At 42.5% G+C, this 9,869-nt stretch overlaps 1 protein-coding gene across 2 annotated transcripts in view; it reads left to right on the top strand.

The window, feature by feature from the left end:
- Positions 1-915: 915 nt before the first annotated feature.
- Positions 916-9,869, top strand: part of DIDO1 (death inducer-obliterator 1) — a 50,049-nt gene continuing 41,095 nt past the window's right edge. Inside the window, exon 1 of one of the 2 annotated variants that reach the window (XM_027710641.2) lies at positions 916-1,082. The gene's annotated coding sequence lies outside the window, so the exon portion shown is untranslated. Of the gene's footprint in view, positions 1,083-1,520; positions 1,689-9,869 lie in introns of those variants that run through there. The other variant, XM_027710640.2, reaches the window with a different exon arrangement.

Below are 9,869 nucleotides of genomic sequence, written 5' to 3'. Positions count from 1 at the left end.
CGAAATATGTTTTTGTTTCCTCGTGTTTGCATTCCTTAATCCATCTCTGTAAACACTGCACCTGTCTGGAATCCAATTGAAATCCATGTTACCAACTCATGAGGAAAAATGTGCAGGATTGGAGTCAAAACCTCACACATCCAGCTGCCTAAAGGCTCTTCAGGTGCGCAGTTCAGGTGTGTCCTTGTGGCCTTGGGGGTCTCCTGTCGTCCTTAGGACCCCTCAGAGACCACGAGGTGTGGGTGTTTCTGGGTGCCAATGTCCCAAAAGGTGACAAAAGGAACAAAACATGTAAATGGCAGTTAACTCTCTGTAGCTATTGATAGCTACAGCTATCAATCCAGCTTGGATCCTGGAGAGTGGTTTGGGCAGTAAAATCACAGTTAACGGGCGTTTCCTAGGAAGGCTCCATGCGTTGGATGGGCAGATCCAGAGAACGTTCCCTTCACATCAATCCACAGCTTGGATCCAGAGGAAAGCGTTGCAGCAGCAATTTGCCATTTGGTTTTCTAAAACGGATGGAGTAGGATAGGAAAACCAAAGCAAACCCCAGTGGAGTGAGCACAGGCGGGGAGCACAGCTGCCCTGAGCCAGGTGGGTTCTGCAGCATCTTCGCTGCCACGTTCACCCCGTGAGGGAATTCATCGTGAGCGGACACCGCTTGGCACCGATAAAACCGTGTGGTTTCCCTCCGGCCCGCGCACCCTCACGTGTAATGACTTAAAGCTGCCGTTCCCGGGAGGTGAAATTAGCCCGCGTTTGCCATAAGAGAACCGGGAGCAGGTGTGAGGGGAAACGGGCCGGGCCTCCCGCTCTCGGCAGTGACGGCAGAAGGGCACGGTGCGGGCGCGGGGAGCCCCCGGGCAGCAGCGCTCTGAGGGGCCGGGGCTGAGGTGCCGCCGCTCTCCCGCCCAGGTCCTCCGGAAGCCGCGCGCCAGGGGCGGTGCTCTGGGCCCCGCGCCGCCATCTCGGTGTCGGTGGGGGCGGAGCGGCCCCGCCCAGCGCTGCCGCGGTGCGAGGAGGAAATGGCGGCGCGGCTCGGCTGAGACCCGCGGCGGCGAGACCCCCATCCCCTGCCCGCGGTGAGTGAGGGAGGGAGGGAGGTGGGTGGGGAAGCACCAGGACGGGAGGGGACCGGGAGCGGGGCCGCCGCGGCGGCGGGGAGGTCGCGGGAGAGGCGGCGCGGCCGCCTTTGGGCTCGCTCTAAAATGGAGGCGGGCGGGCAGCCCGGGGTGGAGGAGGGGGGGGCTCTGAGGGGACGAGCAGGGCGCGGGCACGGCCCGGTCCGGAGGAATCGGCGAGTCCACGCGGGTTCCCCGGGGAAGCCCTTGGGTCCAGCCGCGGCGGGGCCGGGGCGGAGCGGGCGCTCCCCGGGCGGAGCGGGCTGAGGGCGGCTCCTCCATCTTGGGGGGAAGGAGAGCGGAGCAGAGGCCGCGTGTGCTCGGAGCCCGTCGCCGTCACGGCCAAGCCGACGCCGAGGAGCTGCTCCGGGAGGGCCCCACCGGCTGTACCCGCCGCTCCAGGGCGGTTCTCCGGTCCGGGGAAGGCCGGGCAGGGGCAGAGCCCTTGGGGACCCGGAAACCCAACCGAGCCCGACCGAAACCGACCCGGGCCGGAGGAGGAGGGGGGGAGGCTGAACCTGACCTGCCTTGGGGAGATGTTTGTTTTCCTTGGGCATCTCCTTATTGGTGAGTTAAACACGAGGAGTTGAACTTCATCGTGTTCTGCTGATTCTTTTGGGGGGGGGGGAAAGGAGGGGGTGAATATTTAGACAGTAGGAATTGTGAGCTCGTTTTAAATATTTAATAAGTTCATTCTCAATAACCATCCTCTATCTCTGGCACTAATGTACTTAAATGGCACTAAATGTGCTTAAATATTGTCTCTTGGAGGTGATGGTAGTTTGGAGCTGCTTATTTGGCTTTGCAAAAGCCATTCTTTGGTGGCGACCAAATTTTGTTTCATACAGTTAAATAGTTTTTAGAATAATTTATATCTCCAAAACACTGATGGCAGTGTTTTAGCTATGAAAATCTTATCATCTGAGCTTGTAATTTCTAACTTGGAAGGAATGTTAGAGTCTAGTTATGTGTTATAAAATGAATGTGTGTTACACTCTCCCTTCAGTTTTAACGTTTAGTAATTCGAAACAGTGTAACATAGTGTTTTTCTTGCGTGGGCTTTTCTTTCCAGGAACTTCAGGGAGACAAGAAATGCTGATTCCTTTTATTTAACTCAAAAGGATGTATATAGCATTCCTAAATTCCCTGGTTTATTTTTTTTTCCTGGATAATGGAGTTGAGATTTTTCTTTAGAAAGAGCTCTTTTGAATATTTAGTCATCAAAGCCTTTTTTAAAGTGAATTCTTTGGCAGCTGATACTCAACCATATTTTGCTGTATTTTATGAAGACTTTTTCACTTTTTTGTCCTTCTGTTTTTCTCAGTTTTCTTGCAACTTGTAATTTGAATTAGTTTAGCTTCAGCTGTCTTGGTGCTACTTCTACAAACAAAATTTGCCAGCTGTTTAAGCACTTTAACTGCTGGTCAATGAAAAATGATGTGTAGTTACTGTACAAGTGTAGCATGTACTGTGTTAATTGTAACAGATATTTTAGGTTGTGCTCCACTTTTATGTATGCCAGCTGCTTGTTATCATTCCGTGACATTTGGAACTTTCTATAGGAATAAATATAGAAGTAAGCTCAAAATAGCTGTTCAGTTAGGCCTTAAATTTTTTCCCTTGACAGTTCCAGAAACATGTCACACATAAAGGTGTTTTAATGCACTTTGGTGGAATGATAAAGGCTCATGTAGGCCTTCAGCCTCCTTTGAGACTGCAAGATTGCAGTGATTTGCAAATCAAATAATTGGTATTTTCAAGAGTAGCCTGTAAATAATGTCTTTTACAAAGTTTTTGTGTTGTTTGTTTCTTTAAGGGCTATTTTAGTTGATTTCTGTTGGTATGCAAATGAAGGCTTTGCTCTGCTGCAAATATATGTACACTTCAGAAATGTCTACAGATTTTAAAACTGCTGAAATGCAAAATAATAATATAAACTATATATAAATAATATAGTGGTAATATAATATATAAATGTATAAAACTTTATATATCTAAATATATATTAAATATAAAAACGTAATGTAGTATAGGATATAAATATAATATCAACATAAAATAATATAAATAATAATATAAACTAAAATATATACATATATATATAATATATATATATAATTGACCCAGTGCTTCATAGGGTGTGTTTCATGTAACTAAGAGATGTCTTCTGAGTTAACAAAACAAACAACACCAAACCCCTGAAACTCCCCAAAGCAATGCAAATCAAGTCTAGGTTAGTAAATAAAGTTGAATAAATACTTTTTCAGTGTCTAGTGGACTCACCAAAAGCCAGTGTTTATTCTACTTAATCCAGCTTCACTACTAAGATTGTTCTGGCAGTTGATTACATAATTTGTTTCTGGTTTAAGATAGTAATTGTCTTTATAGCTGTAACTTACAGTGGTGGGATTTTATTTCTGTACAGCCTGAAACTTAGCTGGAGATATCAGTGGGGAGAGGAAGGACAAGGGTTATAGGGGTTGGGCTGAGAGCTACAAAATATAATGATAGAAGCAGAAGGAGGGCCTGCACTTGTCAAGAGCAAGATGAGATGGTTTTAGTTGACAGAAGTGGTGATGTCTGTCTGCACTGGTTTTATTCTCTGGTGCACTTTCTCTTGTAGTGCTACAAATAGCAGGGCAGGGGTAGGAGAGTTAATATAAGTGAGATTTACCCAAGAACTGGTTCCTGTTTGTGCAGCCAAGCCTGTCTCCTCACTGGGGAATCTTCAATCAGCTGCCAGTTAACACTTGGAGGGTTGAACTGCTCTGAAGTTTTTATCTAGCACAGGTTCTGAGACGAGGGGATACTTCACAGCTGTGATAATGGTGATGGTCTCAAGACCACTGATAGACCTTTAGGTTTAAAAGCTTAAATTTCCAGTTAGGAAGCTAAAACACACAGATTAAATATGCATTATGTGTGTTCTCCCAGTAAACCCTAATCAAAACTGGAAACTCAGCTGTGCTTACTGCATCTTTATTAACATAATCAGAGTGCTGTAATTGCCGTGTTTCACCAAATTTTGAAGAACTTAATTTCTGTTTTACTTTGTTTAATGGGGTCATTTTATGAAATAAGAATAAAAATGATAACTGGTCTCAGAGGTTATATTTTAGCTCCCTTTTTACAAATGAAATAAGGGGGTAAAGTGTAAAACCACATGATTTTGTTTTCTTCAACAGCTGTACTGATAGGGTCAGAAATGATAAATTATTTAAAAGTAAACAAGCTTTGGGATGGGAAAGAGTTAAACTGTAAGGTTCTTGGATTTAGCTGTTGGGATTACAGCTGAGTGTTCCTAACAGCCCTGATAAAGAACTAACTGCCTTGGTGTGGAGGATTGCCAGAGGGTGTGAATCTCCTTCCCAAAGAACGGTGTTTTCTGGGCATTTGCTGAAGAGATCAAGTTCAGTAGCAGAAATTGAACATTAGGTAAATAAATAGTATGTTTTTGCTAAATATTTTCATTCCAAGCCATGGAAAGGTAAATGGTAAAGATATTTACCCCATCAGAGGTAGTTTTATTGTCTAAACTTACAAACACAGCTTGTACAATTGGTGAGTTCTGGGACCTTTAGAAGGTTTCTTTTACGGAGATGTATGCTTGGTTTTTTAATCTAAGCTTTTGACTATGGAAAGCCACCTTCATTGCTGTTTAATCTGTATAAAAGGGAAAAAGAAACCAGTAGAGCTCTCTATGCTGCCTTGATTCTGCTCACAACTTTCCCTGATGAGCAAAATCTTTTTGTTACTTGATTTTTGCTCATACTGTTCAGACCCTGAGAGCAGAAGTAAACCTGACCCAAAAATTCAGTTTTATTTTGGTTTTGGGTAAATTTTCATTGTTAGGGCTGGTGTGGGATTATCCTACTCAGAAGGATGTGAGTAAAGGCTTCAGAAGGTATTGTAGGAGTAATAAAACAGAGAAAGTCTGTTAGTAAGTCAGTGTCTGCCTGGGCTGTTAACCAGCCTTGGAGCTCTGACTTGAAAATAAAAATTACGTGTATATGATACTTTTCTTTCCTCTCAACATTAGTTAATTTTACATTTTACAAATGCAGAAAACACTACAATCAATATGAATTTTGCTTCTCAAACAGTTAAGGGCCTCCTGTATTGGAGGATGTGACAGTGTAAGTGCCTTGTGTTAAGGGTTGCTGAAGTTCTGTCAGTGCAGATGTCACAGTTCTCTCCCCAGCTACTGACACACAGCTGTGCTGGCAAAACCTCTCCTGCCTACACAGATACCTTAGAATCTGTTTGCTAATGTAACTTTTTCTTTCAAGGCATTTGAGTGAATCTCAAAGTCTTTTTTGCCCCCCTGAGATGAGCTGCTTCCTGCTTGGAGGGGCCTGTGCTGCTCTGTGAAGGAGCTGTGGTTCTGTGTGCAGCTGCACTGGGGTGGTGCTCACCTGCCCCACCCTGCAAACAGCACACACAGGTAAAAGTACAGTTCTGCAGGTGTAATTGCACCAGTACGAGGCACTTATGCCAGCAGGGCTCTGTGGATTGGGGATTGTAGCCCTTAACGTTCCTGACTTGGGCAGCTGGAACAGGGAACATCTGTAGTATAGATATCACCTGTTATTTAATAACACATTTGCCAGATTTCTGATGGGCCTGCTGCCAAAGTGCCTTGAATGTGTCTATGAAAATTGCTATTTAGCTGAATTTAACTGAGAACTTCAGTGTGGTTCAGAGAAGCACTTTTTGCTACTTATCCAGAACAAAATACTGCTCTCATACCTGATGCTGTTCTAATTCTGCAGCAGGACCTGCCCAGTTGTCCATCCCTTCTTTCCTTGATTTTTTTTTTTCCTGACTGTTCTGGTCCTTTGTGCTGCAATCTGAAATAAGAGGGTTTTTAAAAAGTATTTTGCTTGGGAAGATGGTTTTCTGGCCTGAAAGAAATCAAAATAAACTTCAGTGTGCATATTTTGTTTTGCATAAACCAGGGAGCTGCTCTGTGTTTTTGCTTGGAGCATTTGTCATACTGTGGAGTATGACATTGTCTTTGCATTGTCTTTGCTCTCTAACTGCTCCTGTGCCCAGTCTGTGTGTGCTGATAATCTGATAATCTGCTGCTGTGCACACACAGTAAATTCATCACTTCCAGGAGGTCCCACATTCACTGCAAACGTGCAGGATCCCTGTCCTGTGCGTGCACAGGGTTCCAGCCTGAGGCACTGACCTTATGAGGCTTCCATAAGGTAAGTGAGCAGCCTGACAGAGACCATGGAAAGTGTGATGGTGTGTGTTTCAGTTTCAGACACACAGCAGAGAGGGTCTATAATAATGTATGACTAAAGACATATTCATTTGGAAAGGTTTATTTGTTTATTATTACAAGTACAGAGACCAAGTGAATGTATCTGTTCTTTTTAAGGGAAGTTGTTTCTTCTTGAAATTCATCCACTTTCCTATTTTAAAAAGTAAGCTGCCAAGTTGGTTTGCTGTAAAGTTTTTTTGTTAATTTAGAATATTTCTTCACTGTTTTTGACTTGAGAAAAGTATTGATCCTGGGAAGTTTACAAATATATTGAATCTCATTTTTCATGAGAGAAAAATCTGGAAGAAAATTGATAATTGTTTCTGCCTCTTTGGAAAGTTAAAAATAGGAAGTAATTAGTGTTCACATTTTAAATCTCGTTAGTTGATTGGTGTCAGCACCATGTATTGGTAGTACCTGCTGTTGTGTAAATGTTCACTTATTGGGCTCTCACAGATTCCTTGAAAAAAACGTCAGTGAGATTGAGCAAGGAGATCTCAACAGATGGGTAGAAGCCTCTGAATGAAATTTTTTCCCTGGCCCCATCTGGAGATCTGATCATCTTGGTGTGCTCAGGTGTCTCTGGAGAGCTTTTCCCTCTGTGGTGTGGGTACATCACACCCTTTCTTTCCACCACCTTCAAAGGATGCAGAGTCTTTGTCCTCTGGTTCAACCACTTGTATCCTAGGGCAGCCTGATCTCCCAAGCTAATCCATTCAGTTCTTTTCCATTTCTTTTGGGAGGAACTTGATGGCTACACCCCAGCACTGAAAAATGAGTCTTTAGAAGGACTAGAGCTAGTCTCTAACGGGAGGTGAGGGCAGAAGCAGCAGGCCTGGGTGGATGTGAGGTGTGGGACTGTACTGTGGGTGTCTGTGGTGCCATCCCTGACAAATTAATGCCATGTTGTGTCTGTGTGTCAGAGGATAAATTACTGTTCCGATGGTGAAAGCTACCTTAAAACTAGATCTTGGTGATACTTTGTTGTAATTTGGCTGTAGCACTGTTCATATTTGCCTGGAATTATTCCTGCTTCCTGCAATTTAAGAAGGGTGCACATTTCTAAAATTAGTCTCTGTTGTTCCTGAGGAACATGACTATTACTGAGTTAGGTGTTGCTCAGTCTGCATCTTGCAAAGTTAAAAGCTTGTTAATTTTTTAAAATGGGAATAATATATCAACTGCAGAATAGTTGATATAGAACTGTAGAATGAACTGCCACTTCTATGTTGTTAGTATTGCAGGTAGATGAGGTTGTAGCTTTGTTTGTAATCTTGGAATTAATTTAGTGTGTTTAATGATAGCCAGCAAAGCACTTAGAGAAAAGTGTTACAGATTTTGAAGTGTTATTTCTTTCTGGTTTTATTCTTCTAGGTCTAACTATAGCCATTGAAAGACTTTGATTTTATGCAACTTTTATTTTTAATATGATCTTTCAAATGTGAACTTCTGGCATACAATTTTTGTATTTACCAGAGATGCCTGGACTTTGACCTTGAACTGCAGCTTATCTGCAGCAGTCAAGTAGTGAGATAGTAAATTATTTGGAGTGCAGGGGAGGAGTTCGGGATCACAACAATTTTCTTATCTCACAATATCCAGAGTTAAGTCCTAAAGCTTTTCAACTCTCCTTGCCTCTCTTGTCACAAGTTCCCATTTCACAGCTGTTGGGAAGGTGTTTCCCTTCTTTGATGAGATACTTAAATGGGTAAGCAGTGCACACATTTTATATGAAAATGAAAGACCATATGCCAGTTTTTCTGGGGTATCTGATTTCCTCTTGCTTTCCATGCAAGTGGACTTGTCTGTTCTTGGACCTTTCCTGGCCGAGCAGATGGAGGGAGCACCCCCAGCCCTGTGTGCAGGTGGCAGTCCCCAGTGCCAGGGCAGAACCTGTTCCCTGCTGCTCTTGGGGTCAGTGCGTTGCACCTTTTGTCCATGGTCTCACTGGAACTGCTTGTTCATGTACAAAGTAGGTGTTGCCCTACTGGCATCCTTTGGGCTGCTTTTGTAGTGCTTGTTGATGTAAGGGATTAATTTTGTTGCTGCTTAGCAGAAAGTGCAGGTTTCCCAGCTGTCACTTTTGACAAATAAGGATGCAAAGTAATTTTTAATGGGATCAATCTTCTGAGTGGGAATGCATCAGCTAAGCCATGCCAGCATTTCTTTGATCTGCATCAGCAATTATGTTCTTATATGAGTTCTCAGGCAATAATGTTTTTTTAATGTAATATTGCTATATTTTCTTATTAAGAATTTTTTAACACTTTAAGGAGCCTGTCATAGACCAAGCCCAGTGCCTCTCTTACAGGGAGTTAAGTCAGCAGACAGTGTAAATTGTGGTTAGAATAGCTGTTACATCATTCTGGAAAGGATGCTTTCTGCCCTGTTCATAACATCCTGTAGTTTCTTTAAGAAGCCTCTCCTGGATATTTTGGTTCCAGCCAAATACCTTGCCTATCATATTTTCTGATTCTGAAGAAATTCACTGAAAAAGTGCAACTAAAGGGCAGTTACAAGTCATGCTAATTGAAGCTGGTATCCCAAATGTTGGCATAGACTGGATTTTTGTAAGGACATAGAAAAGAAATTCATCACTGATGAACAACACCTGCCTTGAATACTTGGAAGTTATAAGATTGTTATACTTTGAATTTCTTTGCAGATGCAAAGAGTCTTCTGTCTTCTCACTCGTGTTCGGAACTTTATATTGTCTGTTGTGGCTGTTTTTTCTGTCATGGCCATTGAATTTCCATAATGTATCTAAAACAGTAACTGGAGCCTTGGTATGAAAGTATGCATGAAATATTCCAAAATCAAAAACTAATAGATGTCAAATATTAATCATTTGGATTAAAGTATTCGTGCAAGGGGCTGGTATAATCTCTAACGAGATACCGGAGTTGGTGCAGATTACAGCAAATTGGCTGAGTATTGAGGAGTTCTGACATCCAAGATCAGGGGGTAAGGTGCAGCCTGTTTTGTTACCTGGCTGTGACAATGAGAATTGACATTAATAAGGGAATAAAGATCACTAGTCTTTCATACACATTCCTCAGGAAACTAAATAAAATCCCCACAGTAAGCTGAAACCAAAGAATTTACCCTAAATACTGACAGACTTTTTTTTGTACATAAGCTCTCAGATAAAGGAGAAATTAAGTTAAACATTTAACATTTTATTACTAAGATGCCTTTCAAGATCAGTTTTTTTTTTTTTGGAATGAAGTCTTCCCAGTTAACTGAGGCAGAGAATTCTTAATGCAGTTAAAATGCTGAGTTCTAGAAAAGACAAAACCTTTATGTGTTCAGAGGACCCACTGAGCTTTTATTTCCTCTTCAGGGAAATAAGAGAAAAAAAAGAAGTGGAGATCCCAATCTGAATGTCTCTTTATAGGTGATTTATTGAATTGGCCTTTATCTAAAATACAAACATCAAAAAGGTGGGTGTTCTTTAAAACTTTGCTCTATCATGG

This window comes from Pipra filicauda, unplaced genomic scaffold (assembly GCF_003945595.2).
Source record: "Pipra filicauda isolate LSUMZ 115617 unplaced genomic scaffold, ASM394559v2 scaffold13_size5146498_pilon, whole genome shotgun sequence".
Lineage (NCBI taxonomy): Eukaryota > Metazoa > Chordata > Aves > Passeriformes > Pipridae > Pipra > Pipra filicauda.
This window is presented reverse-complemented; position numbering and strand designations above follow the sequence as displayed.